Below are 20,811 nucleotides of genomic sequence, written 5' to 3' on the forward strand. Positions count from 1 at the left end.
CGTAGGTAGTTGTATTTAGCAATATTGGCTCTTATAACGTTATATATATATATATATATATATATATATATATATATATATATATATATATATATATATATATATATATATATATATATGTATATATGTATATATATATATATATATATATATATATATATATATATATATATATATATATATATATATATATATATATATATATATATATATATGTATGCATGTATGTATGTATGTATTTATGTACGTATGTATGTATGTATGTATGTATGTATGTATATATAAAATACAACAATATTGTACGGTTGCAAATATTGTTAAGGAATAATTGAATCACAAGAATAATTTCAAGAGAATTCAGAATAAAGGAGCCAATATATTTTATAAAATTGAAAAATTACTTATTCTAATGGACTTTTTCAAATAATTCTAATAGAATATCAGCAACTCATTTTTATGTTACAATTCGTAAAGGGAATTTGAAAATTATTGTACTTTTTTATTGTATGAATCTATTTGGAAATGCAGAAAAAGAATCTCCGTAGCAAGAAAACAGAAAATAATGTTCTCAGAAGTAAGGACGCTTGGTGTCTACACTCATCTAACTTTCCTTGACAGTTTTGTGCCTAATTATGTTGCCATTTGTTGAAGATCTGAACATTCTTGAAACATGTTTTTCTACATTTCTATTTCAAATATTTCAGATCTGATTTGATATTTTATTCTAAGTTTTCAGAATGAGATATTTTCTCAAGTCTAGTGTTTTATGCAGTGTCTCTAGCTGTAGTAGTTACTCCCAACACATTAGCCTTACCCACTAGGAAGATACAGATATACAGAGAAACGTCACTTCTTCTGGAAGATCAGACAACGAAAGTATACGAACATTGATGAAAGATTTGTGAAGGATTGGTGAAATATACAGTTCCAAACAAACAATATATATTTGCAAATGTTTAATATACGTGCATACATACACACAGCTCGCATGCGTACACACAAACATACGCACACTGAAGCACACACATACATTTTCTAATTAACACATGTCCCACAGAGATTAAGTCTGTTGACTATGACTTTTCACCATTTCCACTTCTGGACCAAAATCTTTAGTACATTGCAAGTGTAACCGTGTGGTGAGGCGTTTGCCTTGTTTCGAAACGCTTCACTCACATTACCAATCTAGATCTCCGGCCTAAATATATATCCATGGATATTCATATTGCTTATGTAAATACAGGTGTTAGAAGTAATTTTGCTTATGCAAATATTAACGTGTATATATATATATATATATATATATATATATATATATATATATATATATATATTTCTCTCTCTATATATATATATATATTTACATACATGCACGTATACACACAAGCATACATACATGCACATATACATACATACACATATTCATACATGCACAGACATGCGTTTCTGTGTGTATGGGTTTATCAAAATGATGAAACGAACGAAATGTTGCTAATAAACAAGAGAAGAAAGTAATTTAATTTTATGCTGTACGGATGGAATGTATTTCAATTCAACTTTTGACGTTTGTTCTCCGTCGCGAAAAAGGCTATAAAGTGATATGATGGATATTTGACGTAAGTAAAAGAACTGAATGTTGTCTCATCACGTCAGGCATTTTTACTCAATAGTGATAATGGCCGAGAAGTGTGATGGATGTATATATAATATGAGTGCGTATCTTTATGCATAGAGTATACAAGAATATGGTCTTTGTGATGTGTATGTATGTGTGTGTGCGTGTGTGTATAGTGAAGTATATAAATCACGAAGAACCAGATTCGGTTTTAAAATAGATAAAAGCAAGGTTGTACAGATATGTATGGTATAACAATACGGTTTAATTATTCAGTTTTGTTCATTCCACTAACCATTATCCAACACGCTTCTTTATATTTCTTTTCTTGACAAAATACTCTACTCCATCTCTGCTAGAAAACATCTTGCTCTATTTCTTCCATTGGCCATTAGCCTATAATGATTATTTACATTGTTGAAGAGTTACAGTCCGAATCTGGTTCTTTCCTACTGTGTGAAGTGAGTTACTTTGTATTTCTGTCTGTATTAATATTTCGTTTCTCTGATCTTTTGTATAAATTAGCAATACTTTGACACAGACAGTGCCTCTAGAATAAACTAGATTCAATTAATATAATGCTACTATGCAAATTTTCAACGATCTTACTGTTATCTATGATAGTATTCAACCACTCTCTTCACGATTTACATGTATTTTATATACGCAAAATGTTATAAATAATACATATTCGTAAAAAAAAGCGCACAAGACAGCATACACATACAAAAGAAAGTATTATATATATATATATATATATAATTATTATTGTTGTTGTTGTTGTTGTTGTTGTTGTTGTTCCTTCGTAACAAAGTGTAGGTAAAAATGCACTGGAGTCTTTGGTCATCTGTGAAGTCACAACAAGGGCCTCAGACAGATAATACTTTCCTTAAGATGTGCACTGTGCCCAATAAGGCTGCTGTTTGCCAGACATCATTGCATGGGATTTCCAGTTGCCTTGAGGAGTCTTGAAGTTTCAATGGGATTGAAGCCAACGCTCCGATCACCACTTGTATCATTTATACATTACCCTCTCGTATTCCATACAGTCTTGCCATTTCCACTTTCAATTCGGAGTACTTGGTGATTTTTTTCAAACTCTTTACTCACAACATTCATGTCATTTGGTAGGACTACATCAACGATCTGACAGTATTTGTCTCTCTTATTCAATATTACAATATCCGGCCGACGGTGTTCGGTTACACGATCCATCTGAAAATCATAGTCCCAGAGTATCGTTACTTTTCCATCCTTCTGCATAACTTTACTTGGTACATGCTCATACCAGTTCTCTGTTACTTCATATTGGTATTTACGGCATAAGACCCAATGAAGGTACACACACCTTATCGTGGCGGCGCTTATATTCTTTTTGTGCAAAACTCTAACATCCACTTACCAAGTGGGTCACATTTTCTCCATTCTTTCCACAGTCTGCATTTCTGGGTGTCAGAAGTTTTATAGATGATGTTATACTTCACTGAATCGGTAGCGAGAGCCTGGTCTTGTGCAGCAATGATCAGGCTTTCGGTGGAACGCTTCAAATCACTTCGCTCAAGTAATGCCCACGCTGCTGTATTATCCTCAATGTCCTCTGTATTCCATTCAAACTGTCCATGTATTCTCATTTCAAGAAAGTCTTGTTTTCTCTTCTCCTCAGCTTTTCGGTTAAACTCTTTCTTGCCCATGATTTCATTTGCATTTATACCCATATCTTTTAGGGCATATTGCAGCAGGTTTTCTCACTATTTATCAAATACTCGGGAAGCGTTCTCCTTTCACTCCTTATAAAATAGTCAATGCTACCACCATTCTTTCTACCACCAATGGTCTCTTCCACCATTCTTTCTTTTCATATACAGTCTGTTTACGTTTGCTTTATGGTGTAGCGCCCCATGTTGCGTCATCAACTTTCTCATCCTTCTATCCAGTGTTAATATTCTCTCCTTAGTCCATTTGAGGATGGACGCACTAATCTGATCACCGCAACTGCCCAGATATTCATTGCGGCAATCAAATTTTTGGTATTCAGGTTGGATTTTAACACCATCTTCACCCTTTTTAATAACCCTCGCTGACCTTGACTTTCATTTCTCTGTGTAGAATGTCATCCAGCTCCAAAATCCCTAAATATCTATAACCACTAGCGTCGGGTTCACCCATGGTCTCTTCTGATGGTAACCGCAATCCACTGCAGGCTGCTTCCTTCCCTCTTTTTATATTAAGTACTGAGCATTTGATAATCGCAAATCCCATACCGATGTCCCTAGCATACGTCTGGACTGTTTTGGTTGAGGAATCTATCTGTTTTTCAAATTTCCCAACCAATTTCAGGTCATCCATAAACAGAAGATGGTTCATTGATGGGCCTTTCTTCCTACATCGGAAACCTATCTTAACTTTCCTAATTGTCATTGCTATGGGTATTATTACAATTACAAATAGTAACGGAGAAAACGAATCACTTTGGAAGATGCCCATTTTAATATTAACTTCTCCAAGGAATACATTACTTGAGTAGAATTTGGTTTTCCACTTTTCCACGCTATGCATCAGGAAATTTGTGATATTGTCAACAACACCAAACGTCTATTATTATTATTATTGCTGTTGTTGTTGTTGTTGTTGTTATTGTTATTTGAAACAGTTTGATTTAGCCATTAGGCTTCTTACAGAACCATAGTCCTCGGGTTGTATTAAACCAATGGAGAAATGCTGGAAGTCCAAGATAGCTACCGAAAACTAGGCTGCCATTGGTCCATGTGGGTTGCATGGTATTATTAGAATGATATTATTAGAATGATATCGACATTTCAGCTACAGTAGACCAATTAAAAAGATGGACAAGCAGCAGGTGGAGCCTTGTCTGGCCGGTCTCTGAAGGGACATGCGGGTCATCAAATACATGGCTCGCGAGGGTGTATCTGTTTAGTTATGGATGAGTGTGTAAATATGAGTGTCTAATGGCTATGCTTGTGTATCAGCCATGTGAGTACACGCGTGCGAAATATGTGGGTTGGCTGTGTATATCAGCTGCATGCATAAGAGTTGTATGACTCTGTGTGTATGCGTGTGCGTGTGTGTGTGCGTGCGTGTATGTGTGCATGCGTGTGTTTGTGTGTGTGTGTATGTGTGTATGTGCGAATATGTGTGCGTTAGTGCCTACTGCATATGCCTGTGCGTGCAAAAGTGTTCAAGATGCATGTATTGTTGTGTGTGCAAGCATATGGATGATTACTGAAAGTGGATTTGTACAGTTCTGTATTTATATGTGTATGCATTAATGTGTGCTTGTTTGTCTTGACAAAACAACTATGGGTGCTTGTATTTTTATCTGGTATGTGCGTTTGTGTGTACATATATATTCATGCTTTTGGAATTTGTTTGTGAGGGCATGACAAATGTATTCTAGTGTGATTGGAGCAGCGCTGTTGAGGTAGAGGATTTAGCGTTGGACTGGAGCTTGGTTGTGTCAGGGATAGAAACATGCATACGTACATAGATGTATGTGTGTATGGATTCGCACGTGAGCACACCCAGGTATATGCAGACGAACATTGTGGGTTACAGGGGATGCATGTGTTTGGAAGATCAACCTGTGATCTGCGAAGGAATGTTAGCATCTGTTGTAGTGAGCAATGTTTGAAACCATGTTGTCTGAAGAAGAGTAGCCCACCTTGACGTTATATGCGTTGAAAGACTCATGGTACTTATGACTCCTTTGGAAATGATTCTTAATCAAATGCCGGAAGCTCATAGCTATGTTCGTTTGGTTACAGGATATTATGGAATTTCACCATAAAGACTGATTATACCATAATCCCACTGCATGGCACCTTGGGCAAGAGGCAAGCCTCGGGCCGCCCAAAGCTTAGTGAGTGGATTTTGTAGGTAGAAACTGAAGTATATGTATGTATATATATACATATATATATGTGCGTGTGCGTGTGTGTTTGTGTGTGCGTATGTCTTTGTGTCTGTGTTAGTCCCCCACTACACTGTTTGACAACTGGTGTTGGGACAGTAATGAAAAAGTTGAAACAGCGTTTCATAACAATAGCATTTAAGCTTTCCAGATATCAGAAAATAATAGATTAGCATAAACAGAACAGATTGTTTGAGACAGACCAGGGAATATTTTATTGACAAATAAATAGTGTAGAAGAAAATACGGAAGATGAGAAACCTGGTGCTGAAAAAGCTAGAATGTTTTGGAGTAATGTTTGGGATAAGCCAGTGAATGATAATGGAGTTGCAGCATGGTTAAAGAAAGGAAGAGAAGTAGTTAATGATAAGGAGTCAGATCTAAAATTAGCTAGAGCAAAGTGTTAAAAAGAATGCCGAATTGGAATGGCCCAGGTTCAGATCTATTTGAAGGGTACTGGTTAAAGAAATTCAGGAGCTTACATGGGTAACAGCGGGAACAACTCCAGGATTGCATAAATAGAGGAGTGATACCTGATTGGATGTCTAGAGTGAGAAGAGTACTCCTTATGAAAGACAAAGCAAGCGCAGTATAGCTAGTAATTATAGACCAATCGCTTGCTTACAATTAAAGTGGAAGCTGTTAACAGGAATGCTTTCAGAGAGCATTTACGAGCACCTTGACAATCAGAATTTGCTGCCAGAAGAAAAGAAAGGTTACAGGAACGCATGGTTGTAGGAAAGTATGGTCTATTATACGCATGAATAGATTATAAGAAAGCCTATAATATGATTCCACAGTCATTATTCCACAGTCAAGTGAATTGATTCCACAGTCAAGTGAATTGATTCCACAGTCAAGTCAGTATTGTAGACGACATAAGAAAGTTAATTAGTTATAATATGTAGAAATAGAAAGTATATTGCTACTCAAATGTCACAGCTTTAGGGAAAATTAATATCAAGACAGGAATTTTCCAAGGAGACTCGTTATCCCCTTTAATATTTGTGTTATGCTTAATCTCCCCCAGTTTAGTATTAAGAAAGTTTAATCAGTTTAGAAATAGAAAAGGAATAATTAACTATTTGCAATACATGGCTGGTATGAAGCTTTTTAGTATGAATAAAAAACGAGATAAATTCCTTAGTACAAACAGTAAGATACTTCAGCAAAAATATAGGTAAGGAATTTGACGCCGATAAATGCGCAGTATTAGCCATAAAAATAAGTCAGGTAGGCAACAGTGAAAGCATCCAATTACCAGATGACTAGACATTAAAATGACTGAATGGAGTGAGTTATAAGTATCTAGGAGCATTAGAATCTGACAGAGTACTAAGTATAGAAATGAAAGAAAAAATTGAGAAAGAATACATCAGAAGGGCGAGGAAATTAATGAAATCAAAGCCAAATGGTCCGAATCTAGTGAAGGCTGTAAAGACTTGTGTAAATATCCTTACTTGGATATTCAGTAGCTTTTTTAGATTGGAAAAAAATCTAAATTAGCAAATCTCGACAGAAGAACTCCGGTGGAATTCAATATGAATGGAGGACTTCACCCAAGTGCGGGAGTAGCAAGATTATACTTACCTAGAAAGGTAGGTTGTAAAGAGTTAATATCAGTAGCAGATTGCATGGAGTTAGATGGAGTAGATATAGCCTCCCATGTAGGTAATAGTGAAGAAAGTTTATTAAGAGTTGCTAGAGTAACAGTAGGACGTATAGAAACAAAAAAGCCAAATGAAGTCAAAATCTGACTGGTAAGAGAATGCTTTGCGTAGCAGATTCGCAAAGAGGGTTGCAGGAAATGGTAACAGAGACACACGGTAATGGTTGCAGAAAGGAAAGCTAAAAAAATATAACAAGTTTGTTAGTTGTAGAACAAAATCAATCATTGAAAAGTAATTGCATAAAGCTAAGATAGACAAAATCCCGGTAGCTTCCCATTGGAGGTTATGTAAATAAAAAAAAAGCAAAGTTTTTCTCATATAGTCAATGTAGCAAGCTGGCATAGAAAGAATACAAGAAAAGGCATGACAACCTAAGGAGAATAATCCACCGACAGTAATGTAGAAAGCTAGGATCTGACTCTACTGATAAATGGTATGAACACGAATCTAATAAAGTGCTAGAAATTAAGATATTTAGGATGTGGGTTTTTAACGTTCAGAGAAATAGAAGCTAGAAGCTAGAAGCTAGAAGCTAGAAGCTAGAAGCTAGAAGCTAGAAGCTAGAAGCTAGAAGCTAGAAGCTAGAAGTAGAGGAAGAGAATGGAAAGTACCAGATAATTGATTTTACCGTCCCAAATGATGAGAAAGTCAATATAATAGGTATGGAAAAAACAGCAAAGCTTGGGTTACGGAAGCTATAAAAACTTCGAGTAAAACGTATCCCTTTAGTTATAGGTGTATTAGGAACTATCCCTAAAGATTTGAACTAATGGATAGAGGAAATAGGCATAAAACCTAGATTAGTGCAGCTCCAAAAAACAGTGTTATTAGGGACAGCTATGATACTTACGAAGTTTACTAGTTGTAGCCCGATGTTAGGAATTTCTCCTTTCCAACAGTTTAATCTCTTGTGCGTATATGAAATAATAATAATAATAATAATAATAATAATAATAATAATAATAACATGCAAAAACCTGGACTTGCTCCATGATAAAAACTGGTGGGAACACAAACCACCCCCAGTACTTGAAAATGATCACATTGCACTCCTCTGGAACTTCACCATTCAAACTGACAGAAAGATAGACGCAAATAGGCCAGACATCATACTGAAAGACTTCAGACAAAAATCATGCCTCCTCATTGATATGATTGTCCCAATCGATATAAACGCATCTGTCAAGACCTACCAAAAACTGAGCAAATATAAAGATCTTGAAATAGAAATTAGCAAAATGTGGAATCTGAAGACGAAAACAATACCTATTGTCATAGGTGCCCTGGGAATGACAGCGAAACGGGCTGATTACTACCTAGATCAGATTCCAGGAAACCCCAAAATGGCTGAAGTTCAAAAGATAGTGCTCATGGGAACTGCCCATATCCTACGTAAAATACTGTCTATGTGATCTCAAATTTTAAAGCAAACACATAATTCTCTTATGGTTTCTTAAACATTCACTTGAACAAAACTGTACAAATCCAAATATATGGTACCCTAGGCATAACACCTACATGAACTTCTAACACCTACATGAACCGTCTCTTGAGGTCTCTGGGTGAGACTTGGATCCAACTTGTACAAATGCAAAACAAAAGTCAAACATAAAATAATAATAATAATAACAATAATAATAATAATCCTTTCTCCAATAGACACATGGCCTGACATTTTGGGGAGGTGGCTAGTAGGTTACATCGGCCCCGAAAAATAAAAGGCAAAGTCGACCTCGGATGAATTTGAACTCAAAATGTAAGGACGGACGAAATGCCGCTAAATATTTTGCCCGGCTTGCTAACGATTCTACCAGCTTGCCACCTTAATAATCCTTCCTATTAAAGGTACGAGACGTAAATGTTTTGAGGGGAGGGACCAGTCAATTACATCGACCCTAGTGATTCTCTGGTACTCAATTTATCGACCCCGAAAGGTTGCAAGACAAAGTCAACCTCGCTGGAATTTGAAATCAGAAATTTTTCCACAAGGGCAGCAACTTTGGGAGAGGGGATGAGTCGATTACATCGACCCCATTGTTCAACTGGTACATATTCTATCGCCTCCGAAAGGATGAAAGGTAAAATCGACCTCACCGGAATTTGAACTCAGAAGATAATGACGGACAAAATGCCGCTAAGCTTAACACCCGAAAATATATCAGTATTTGCAAAGGGAAATTACGGCCAAACTGAGAAGTATGCATTACCGCTTGTATTGCATTGAAGACCTTTTGCTGACCATAAACCCCTTGTATCTAGTTTTGGCTCGAAAGAGAGGGCATTCCAGTTTACAGACAGACCAAATCGTTTACAAAGATATTACTGAGGTATAACTTTCAACTCAAATACAAGTCAACGAGTGAATTTGATAAAGCAGATGCATTATCGCATCTCCTGGTGAATCAAAAGTTAGACGACGAAGATGCTGTTATCGCTTCCATCAGTGTGGAAAATCGTGTGCAAAATGTTTTATTTACCGCTTATAGATGCGATTCCCGTGTTGACAGATACGGTTCAAGGAACAACAAGGAATGATCCTACCTTACAGTTAGTTTGTAGATATCGACAAATAGGTTGGCCAAGAAAACTCCATTCAAAAGATCTGAAAGAAATTTTCCAAAAGCGAGAGGTTTTATCATCAGTAAATAAATGCCTCATGTTTGGTGAGAGAGTTGTTATTTCTAAAAAAATTATAACATCTAGTTTTAAAACAATTATATATGGGCCACCAAGATGTAAATCGTATGTACTGGCCTAACATTGAGATGCTTAAAAGGTCTCATTGGCAACTATAGTCAATACCAGGATAACCATAGTCCAGTGTTCGCATTGATTTTGCGAGCCCCTTTTTATTACTAGCTGATGCTTTTTCGAAGTGGCCCGAAATTGTCATGATGGATAATATTTCAACTTCATCCACACTTCACACGCTAAAGCAGATATTCAGTCAATCTGATTCGCCAGAAATCCTAGTTTCAGATAATGGGCCTCGGTTTAAGTCGTCAACTTTTAATCAGTTTTGCAAAACCAACGCCATAGGACGTATTTTTGCACCTCCTTACCATCCTCAGTCTAGCGGACAGGCATAGAGATTTGTTGATACTTTTAAAAGAGCACTTTTTAAATCAAAAGTGGAGGAAACCACCACTGAAGCAGTAACAAAGTTGTTACGGTATTACCCAAAAGCTCCTAACCCAACTGCCCCTGGACAGAAATCCTCCGAGAATATTTTGCCACATATGTGTAGAAAAGACGTAAAACGAGATTTAAACGTTCAGTACAAAGGGTACATGAGACACCTGCGTCCTGAACAGCCAGTATGGGCACACCAATTTAAGAAAAACAGTCTGATGTAGTCGCCTGGTATAGTTAAAAAGCGACGTGGGAAGGGTGTTTATGAAATTCAAGTGGATAATCAAATCTGGACAACACACATTAATCAACTCATAAAAAGGGAAATAATTCCGAATAACAGAGATCGAAGAAGCGAGCTACTCCAGGACATTCTGCTGGACGAATTCAATTTACCTTCATCACAAGAATATACTCGAAAGAATGATTTCCTGAATCAAAACTCAACGAAGTTCTACGGGAGTGCGCCAGTAGATGTACGGGATCATTTTAGATCTGTACAAAAAGTCCTATGATAGTAGAGTTCAATCTTTTGTTGAGAGGGAAGATGTTAGGGGTAAGATGACCAACAGTTTTTAGGACGTGAACGTGGGGTTTAATTTGTTGCGTCCCTGGATGTCAGACTCACTTTCATGTGTGCGTTTCCATTCGAGATTTTTTTTCCGACAAACAGTTTTATTTTTGTCGTTTGTTATATCTCTTATCAAAGTAAGAGTTCTTTTTTCCTTTGCTGGAATCTAGTGGGCCCAATTTACAATAACAGTTACAGTTACAAAATTATTCTTATATGTATTATTTATATAGATATGTTTCACAATGTGTTTGAGTGCATTGGAGAAAGTCATAAATAAACATGGACGCAAAAAAATGCATACAACTGGTTTTTTTTTTTGGTTTTTTTTAGAATCAGATGTTTCAAAAATGTAAAGCATGGCTAAGGTTAAGACGTTTATTGGTTTTGGATTCACTTCCACTGCACGGTGCCTTCAGCAATTGTCTTTTACAAAAGGCCAGAGCCGACCAGTAACTTGTTGGAAGACGGAAATTGTGGAACCCCATCATATATATGTGTATGTACGTTTATATATAAATGTATGTGCGTAAATATGTGTATCTATATATGTGTGTGTGTTTGTGCTTGTTGACCCCAACCGCTTGACAACTGAAATTAGTTTACTCACATTTCCGTAACATGGCAGAGACTGACAGCATAAGTACCAGGTTTTTAAAAAATTAATGAATATTGGGGCCATTGTAAGCGATACCCTAACTTGGCTGCAATCCAAGGACTGACACAAATGAAGCACAAAAAGAGAACTTGAGTTTGTATCTGCCATTTTGTTCAAAAGTTAACACATTTTTACTCCATTCTATATTTCTCACGGTAAATGATGGCTTACTAAAAATATTCCATGATTACAAGGCATCATTCCAATTATACACAGTTGTTGCTATATCTATTATGTGTTTTCCTTCTAAGCGCATTGTGAAATCTCTTGTCGCTGTGAACCAAATTACATTGCAGCATATCTTAAATCACTAAAAGAATAATTCTTTCTTGAACATTTCAGTGTTCTTTGCTTTAGGCCGATTTATTTTTCTTGTTTCTAATATGTTATATTGGATTTTCATTTCATAACGATTGAATATAATAACTATCAAACATTTTACACGTTTTCACTTAACCATTTCGTCCTGTATTTTTTCTATTGAAAAATAGAAAGGGGCACTACAGATACTATTTAAGTTAGTTTACTGATAGGCTGAAGTAAAAATAAGTACTTAAACGCCCAATCCTAGTATTTACTATAGCTTCCATTTTATTAATTTAATAATCTGTAAGTTTCTGGCATGTATCTCATAATGATTCGATACGTGAGAAGGCAATGAACGCAACCCCTTTCTCCAATAAATGCCCGAGTAAGTCCACCTATTACTTAGTAAGTCTGTGTAAATGTTCCGAAAGGCCATGAATATTTGAGTGGATCAAGTGATCAAGCGATGCATATATATATGTGTGTGTGTGTGTGTGTGTGTGTGTGTGTGTGTGTGTGTGTGTGTGTGTGTGTGTGTGTGTGTGTGTGTGTGTGTGTGTGTGTGTGTGTGTGTGTGTATTATATATATAGATACACACAAACATGAAGACGACACATATATTTGATGTGCTTTTATTGCATAACATATGCTGTTTCTAATCATGTTGAATTAATATCCGTTTTTCTAAAGGCATTACAGAATTTGTGTATATAACTAAATGTTACAATTCGAAATGGATTCTTGATAATTAAAGAAATCTAACAAAAGCTATATCAATAAAAAAAAATAATTATTATGAATACTTGTTAATACATTAAAAATGTTGGTGCAAGAGAGAGAGAGAGGAAGAGAGAGAGAGGAAGAGAGAGAGAGAAGAAGAGAGAGAGAGAGAAGAAGAGAGAGAGAAGAAGAAAGAGAGAAGAAGAGAGAGAGAGAGAGAGAGAGAGAGAGGAAGAGAGAGAGAAGAAGAGAGAGAGAAGAGAGAGAGGGGGAGAGAGAGTGAATGAGTGAGTGAGAGTATAGCATATTATATTATTACACCAACTTAATGGCAGAACATATCATTACGTCATCGAAAACATTATTACGACGTCATTGAAAACAAAGACTCGCAGTCAATCCACAATATTTTCTCACATATTGATCTTTCGCCAAACGACGACCAAAACTTCTCGGCATAAAAGATTTAATGATGTTTGTATTATTAATGAAGAAAAGAGCGATTCAGTAAATTCACTATGTGGGTTGAACTGATTGCCCTCCGCATCTTACTAGTCGAGAAAATGATAAATAGTCACTCGGACAGCTACAAAGAAGAGGTAAGTCACTTCAAACCACATGTCTTTTAAAAAAAGAAAATGTATTCTTGGAATTTTTCTGACTGTATAAATTCAGAGTAGTCATGGCTTTGGTCACAGGTGTACTTGATCAACGTTGTCATAAGGTAAAGAATAATAACGTCCACTACTTATTTGACATAGCACGACCGAAAATAAAAATAGAAAGAAATAAAATATTCCAATACCCTTTAATATATCTTTCAACTCTCTTTATAAAACTCTGCTAAGGTTATTTAAATGAAGTTCATTTAGGCTTTAAGCAAGAAGTTTAGTCACAATTCTCAGTTTACCCTCACATTATTTACTTAATCATAATACAAAAATAGAAACATACCCAGAGACAGAGACAGATAGACAGACAGACTGTCACAGTAACATTGGGTAAAAAATATTGCAATGTAACACACTTTTCATATCTCTCTGAAAAAATAGATCCAGAAAGGAAGTTGATCCTATTTCTTGAGTCGTGTCGAAGATTAATAGGTCAGCATCTATGGTTTGAAATCTCCAGACATAAAAATTAAAGCAAAGCTTTAATGTGAATTTGATGAGGAGGAGGAGCAGGACGACGACGAGGGCACATGTGAAGATTTGTATAAGAACTGATAGGAGACACTTGCCTTTAGTATTCAAGCGAATACAGGATCTGTGAACTCGTTGTTTAGCCCTACGTAGACTTGCTCCTTGCAGACGACTTACTATTTTCTCTTGTTTTTGTAGTTTTAACATATTTCTTATGCACTCACCTTCTGTGCTATGCCCTGTCCTTTGTGTTCTCAGTCTTAGAATCCTTGAGGCTAATAAGAAAATTATTATTAATAATAAGTATAAAGTCTACATGCGCGTGCATTTCATATATTCCGATACATTGCTTTGTCAATCGTTTCGATCGGATATCACCGTAACGAATTGCAAACTTATTACTATCAGAGATAAAATGGAGATACTTTTCACTTCGGTCAGGCTCACATAGACTTTTTCAAATTTCACTTGAAGACGATGTTGTAGCCCCTCCCCAGAAATCAGTTGATGAGAGTGGTGATCGGGGCCTACTGCAAGCATGCTCCTACAATCCAGAAAGTGACAGCTTACAGAAGACGATTTTTTAAAGTTGCCATGTTAGTAGAAACACTGGTCTTAGTTTGCAGTTAATACTTTCTCATAACTAAGGGAGTGTTTAGACCCAGTATTTACTTATATACTTTTTGTCTTAATGCTACGGCTTTTGTGTGGAAAGCTAGGACTAAGGCCTCATACTTCAAAGTAACTTATATGACTAGGCATTATACCAAGTGACCTGATGCAAATTTGTACCTATGATGATATATGTGTGTATATGCGTGTCTGTGCACGCATACGTATGGATACACATGAAGTTATACAAATGGCAAATATTATTTTAAATTGCATATGCACACAGATATCTATACGATTATACAGATATGTGTATGTGTGTTTGTGTATTTATACATACACGTACATCTGCATATACACAAATATACATAGATATGCATATATACATGTGTGTAAGTGTGTGTGTGTGTGTGTGTAAATACATACATATATATATATGTGCATATATCTTATCGAGGGTGAGAGAGAAACAGAGATTTTGATGGGGTTTTTCGTCTCATCTTCACTGATTTCTAAAATGATGGATCATTCACGTAGTAAACTAGACAAGCAGAAAGAAATGCATGGTTGATTGTCGTATGTAAAAGACATTTAATAGAATAATTTACTAAGAAGTGAAGCACATATAACTGTCGTCTCCATTTTTATAGCAACTGTGAAATATTTTGTCAGTTATCTTACAGCTTTATGAAAATATATAATCAAGTGAAAATAGTAATTGAAACGTTGATACATTGTCTCTTTAGTCGATATAATTTTATTTCCAGTCGAAATTGGGTCCTACTGATTATTCAATTTTTGTAATTGTGTATAATTTATTAGTTCTTTAGTTTTTTTTGGAAGTAGTCATGGTTAGAAGCATGTTGGTGATTCATTTGCATATAGTAGGAGTATATATAAAAATAACTCACGTTGCTATTTAGAACTATGCTAGCTCTGATCACTGAATTTCATGTATTTGTGATATATTTCAATGAGAATTGGCTGCTATTTTTAGCAGACTAACAACATACAGAAGCTTTCGTTTGTTCAGATAATTGTTTTCAAATCAGGAATGTTTCATGACATTTTCATAGGCGTTATGTGGCCGAATGATCAACGAATTCTCTTTGTAACCACGAGGTCCTAAGGTTCCATATGTCATTTTCTTTTGCCTCGTGTCGGCCCGGAACTTATGACTGAAATTGGATAGAAGGTGAGTGTATCGAAGTGCGCCGGATGGATTGTATTTGTAATTAAAAACATAATGACAGTGATTCAACCAGAAAATTACATTAAGAGTAAATAAATGTGTCTTTGAAATACTGAGCCATTTGCATGCTAATTCAATGAGCAGGTAATTCATCTGACGAACAGCTGAATCCTCATCGTCCAATAACAGAGATTCACCACCGTAAACATTCAACAATGTCAACAGTTTTGAGGCCTCCCATTTTCTCCTGATTTCGCAGGTAAAAAAATAAATGAATAAAAAATAACGCCGCTTGAATTATTATTCTATAATATATAGGTGCAGGCGTGGCTATATAGTATGAAGCTTGCTTCCCAACCACATACTTTTTGGTTCAATCCAACTGCGTTGCACAATGGACAAGTGTCTTCTACTATAGCCTCGGGCCCACTAAAGCCTTGTGAGTGGATTTGGTAGACGGAATCTGAAAGTCCGTCACATGTCTGTGCGGGGTGGGTGTATTTGTGTGTGTGTGTGTGTGCGTTTTACTTTGTGCCAGTGTTTGTCTACCACCAGGCTTAGCAAACGGTGTGGATGTGTTTACGTCCAGTGAATTAGTAGTTCGACAAAACAGACCCATAAAATAAGCACCAGGCTCGAAACAAAAAAAATAAGTACTGGGGTTGATTAATTCCACTAAAAATTCTTCAAGGAGGTGCCCCAGCACGGTCGTAGTCCAGTGACTCAAACAAGTAAAAGAAATATATATAAGATGTACGTCAATTATTTCTCAAATTATCTGAAACAACAGATTTGAAAAACTGGTATTATTGTTTGTGAAACGAAAAAGAAACAGTTGAGAAAACCTGAAAATAGTGTAAACCCAATGTGGATAAGATGTCTGATACGAATCACAACTAGAATGGTTGTCCTGTGACAGCCTTTTAACTAAAACCTTACTTATAATGTATGTTTAATGTATGATAAGTTCCAGGAAGCTGAAGATAATCGCCTTTCAGGGTATAACCTTTGCAAATGAAATTGTACTTTAGTGCAAAATGTGTGTGTATATATATATACATATATATATATATATATATATATGTGTGTGTGTGTGTGTGTGTGTGTGTGTGTGTGTGTGTGTGTGTGTGTGTGTGTGTGTGTGTGTGTGTGTGTGTGTGTGTGTGTGTGTGGATACGGTAAGTATATGCAAATATCTGTAATAGCTTGTATGTTTATACATTAGGTAAAATATGAATGACATCCATGTACAATATTTAAAAGATTATTTTCTTATTTATTATTTAAAGTTGAGAGATCCGAATATTCATTTCCACCTGGATATTATTTTGAAACGTATATATAAGGAGTTCCAATTTATTACGAAAATTAATTTACATTTATTTCTTCCTTACTTAATAAAATAAAGTAATAATCAAGTTCTGCCTCGATATGATTCACAATAAAATGTACATAGTTTTCGCCAACGTCAAAAATCAATACCTAAGTACGTGTCTGTTGTCTTAGTGACACACACACACACGTGTGTGATATCTTCCAACAGAAAAGTAAATTGATAGAACATTTACTGGAGATTAGTTTCACCAACAATCATGTAACAGTCTTATTCATCGACTTTATTTTGAAAGAGAACATCTGAACTTGTGGAAACTAATCTAATAAGATATTAGTGATATACTCCGTGTGAAGAGACATTCGAATGTAGTCAGAGAGAAAAGTTATGCAAGTACAAAAAACTACCACAATCGTAAATGTTTTAAGTACATAAACGTGATTTTAATGAAAATCCGATTCTTGCTAACAGATTTTTCTCTTAATTTCACTTTAATCACTAGTTCTGGAGGAAGCGGCATTGTTCGTAACCTTTGAAGACCCTCTGAGACGGGTTATACTGATAGGGGTAACGTTGCCGACAATGCAGAAAGGTCATGAGCCTGGTGGAGATTATAAATAGGAAAAGAACACGGTGTCCTTTGACTGAAGCCAGTTTGGTGTGTTGGTTGCTAGTGAGGAGTTTGTAGAAAAACGAGCCGAGGGTGGCTGTGTAGAAGCAGAGCATGATACGAGACAGCACTGAAGAGAAAATATAGAGAAAGAACACCGCACACTGTGGAACAGAAATTGATGGGTGACCGTACTGGAATGTAAAGCAATCAGACAAATCGCATTTTTAGATGTGATCTTGGGTACATATGTAACAAGAAACGATCCATCTTTCCCTTTTGTACCCGACAAAGAAATCTAAATTTTACAAGTTAAACCACAGCTGAAAGTAAACATTTTTGGCAACAGTCACCATTAATAACGCCACCACTAACATTACCACCATTGAGATTAATCTTTCGAATGATGTTATTTTTGGTAAGGTCCTGTTCAACTTTGATTGAGCATGGCTACGATCAAAAGCATTCTACTTGTTTCAACCCAATTTTTTTCAGGCATACAATACCAAGGACCATAATTTCCACTGTAGTATTCGACTTTAAAATAGTACGATTATATTAGAAGGATATTTGGCTGCTATTTCCAGTAGGTAGAAAGATTTCGTTTAGACTCAAAAATTAATCAAGACTTTTATAAATACCTAAAACAAATGAAACAGTTTCACATACTTCCAAATGTTCAGGGAGTACGAGAAAGTAATTTGCTTTTATAATTTACCACGAAGCATTACACATACAAAGTAGATTTCGATTAGATAGAAAACGATTTTCCCAGGAACATTGAAGTTATTTACTATGCAGTCAGATGAAAAGGTAAAAATGTTCTTTTTTCTCAACTTCCACACGTAGGTTTCTATAATTGATTCTCGTTACTCGATCATAATAAACTTATTCGTTCTTGCTTCAATTTAATTCCATATTTACGAGAGAATTTATAGTGAAAAAACCTTTGAAAAAGAGAATCATTAGGGAAACAGCTTTTTCCGCAAACAATATAACTTGACTTCTTATGACAGACCTATAATTACCTCAAAACTCTAACTGAAATATATACGTAATTTATGAGAATTATGTGTATATATATATATATATATATATATACACGTATACACACACACACACACACATACATATATATATATATATATATATATATATATATATATATATATATATATATATATATATATATATACATATATATATATATATATATATATATATATATATATACATATACATATATATCATTGTGTCTGGAGAGAGTCATTCTATTTTAATGCCTTATTAACACACACACCGGTTCGATTTCCACTCCTTTACTTATTTATTCTTTCTAAAATTTTCGTTGCTTATTCCAACCTCTTCAATAGTTGTTGACTCTTAAAGAGGTTGCAAGAAGCAACGAAAATTTTAGAAAAAGTAAATAAGCAAATGAGTGGAAAACGAACCGGTGAGTGTGTTAATAAGAAATTAAAACAGAATGACTCTCCCCAACCAATTAAGTATGCTTCAACACACGAATTTACATAAAGAATCTTGCAAGCGAAATACAAAAACGAAATGTATATATATATATATATATATATATATATATATATATATATATATATATATATATATATATATATATATATATGTATGTATGTATGTGTGTATGTATGTATGTATGGTTGTATGTGTGTGTGTAGAGAGAGATACACAAACACACACGCACTCACACACACACATATATATATATATATATATATATATATATATATATATAAATACATATATTCATACATCAATGCACTTTTAATACAGTTCGTTACTAAACACAATCTCAGCAAAAATATCGTATCCTTCTTACGTTTACGTCTAATAAAAAAATTATGCCCATCTCACTCACATTATTGCCATTCGGTTCATGCAAATAGAACGAAAGTATTGTATTGTTTGTTAATATATAATATACAGTTATATGACCAAATATTATTTCGCACAAAATGAAGTGAAGTTAAGCAAGAAACAAGCCAATATGTAAATATTTAAGAGCAATGTCATCTCAGTATTTCTTATGTTGAAAAGGAAAATAAATTTACATTCACATTTGCTGAAGCAATGACATTAATTCTTAGTAATTCGCTGACACAACATGCAACAGTTGAAAAAGTGAACATTAAAGCATCAGATGAAATATAACAAAGCAAAAGTTACCAGAACGTGCATTTAATATTAAAAAACAATGATGAATATTTACTGAACAGCAATTCCAGGGAAGTGGGTAAGTCGATTACACTGACCCCAATGCTCAACTGAGGATTAATTTCGGTAGTGGTATATTTGGACGCTGTGTGTGTGTGCGTATGTGTGTGTGTGCGTATGTGTGTGTGTGTGTGTGTGTGTGTGTGTGTGTGTGCGTATGTGTGTGTGTGTGTGTGTGTGTGTGTGCGTGCGTGCGTGTGCGTGCGTGCGTGTGCGCACGCGTGTGTGCGTGTCCTACAGCTGTCGTTCCCAATTTATAGGGTAGTATAGTATTATCAAAGAACATGAATGAGCCAGCAACGACATGCTGAAATCCCATAACCTGACTTCTAATATACTAAAAATTACTTAACATTTGCAATAATGACTAATTACATTCAAAATTTAAGACTCTGTAATATATTAATAAACAAATCATCTTTTATATTGGTTGACTAGGACAACCACGAATATTTTCTGTTATTAAATATATACCTTGGCCACATACGGTTATTGAAGTTAATGTCAAAACTAATGATGTACTCCAATGAAACACTAGTTGGTCAATTCGTATCAACAACGCTTTCAGGAAGAAAAATGTATATTCTACTACTACTAAATTTATAGTTAGATGGACTAAATCCTAAAAATCTGTGTCGAAGTAATCGATCAGTGCAGCATGTTGCCGCCGATGAAATAGAAACCCGAATCTTAACAAATCAACCACATGCCATATTCAAACTTCACAAATATCTTCAGCTAAACTTAGAAAAATGTTCATGTTATTGATGTCTCAAATTGTTTCGATCAAAAGATGCTGCAATTTTATTTTTGGAAACCATATTCCTTATAGATATTGTTCCGTTTATCAGGTCACAAGCACTTAATCATGCCTTATATATCATAATAAGCTATATTTATCTGTCCATTTGGAGATTATTTCCTTACAGCTACTGAGCTTTGTAGACTATTTGGTTGTGCAGTTGTTTCTCTTTTTACCATATATTACTTATTATTTGAAAAAAAAAATGTGGCTAAGTAAGGTTAGGAAAAATTCAAGTTATCTATGTGTGTGTTTCACCGACGCACACACAC

At 35.1% G+C, this 20,811-nt stretch overlaps 1 protein-coding gene and 1 long non-coding RNA gene across 9 annotated transcripts in view; both read left to right on the top strand.

The window, feature by feature from the left end:
- Nucleotides 1-20,811, top strand: part of LOC106877599 (putative G protein-coupled receptor CG31760) — a 1,070,704-nt gene that overhangs the window by 635,222 nt on the left and 414,671 nt on the right. The window lies entirely within an intron of this gene.
- Nucleotides 10,450-20,811, top strand: part of LOC149134027 (uncharacterized) — a 70,086-nt gene continuing 59,724 nt past the window's right edge. Inside the window, exon 1 of the long non-coding RNA XR_016243083.1 lies at nucleotides 10,450-13,200. This is a non-coding gene — a long non-coding RNA (uncharacterized LOC149134027). The remainder of the gene's footprint in view (nucleotides 13,201-20,811) is intronic.

The sequence above is a fragment of the Octopus bimaculoides genome, chromosome 9 (assembly GCF_046866305.1).
Source record: "Octopus bimaculoides isolate indiv1 chromosome 9, ASM4686630v1, whole genome shotgun sequence".
In the NCBI taxonomy this organism is placed as follows: Eukaryota; Metazoa; Mollusca; class Cephalopoda; order Octopoda; family Octopodidae; genus Octopus; species Octopus bimaculoides.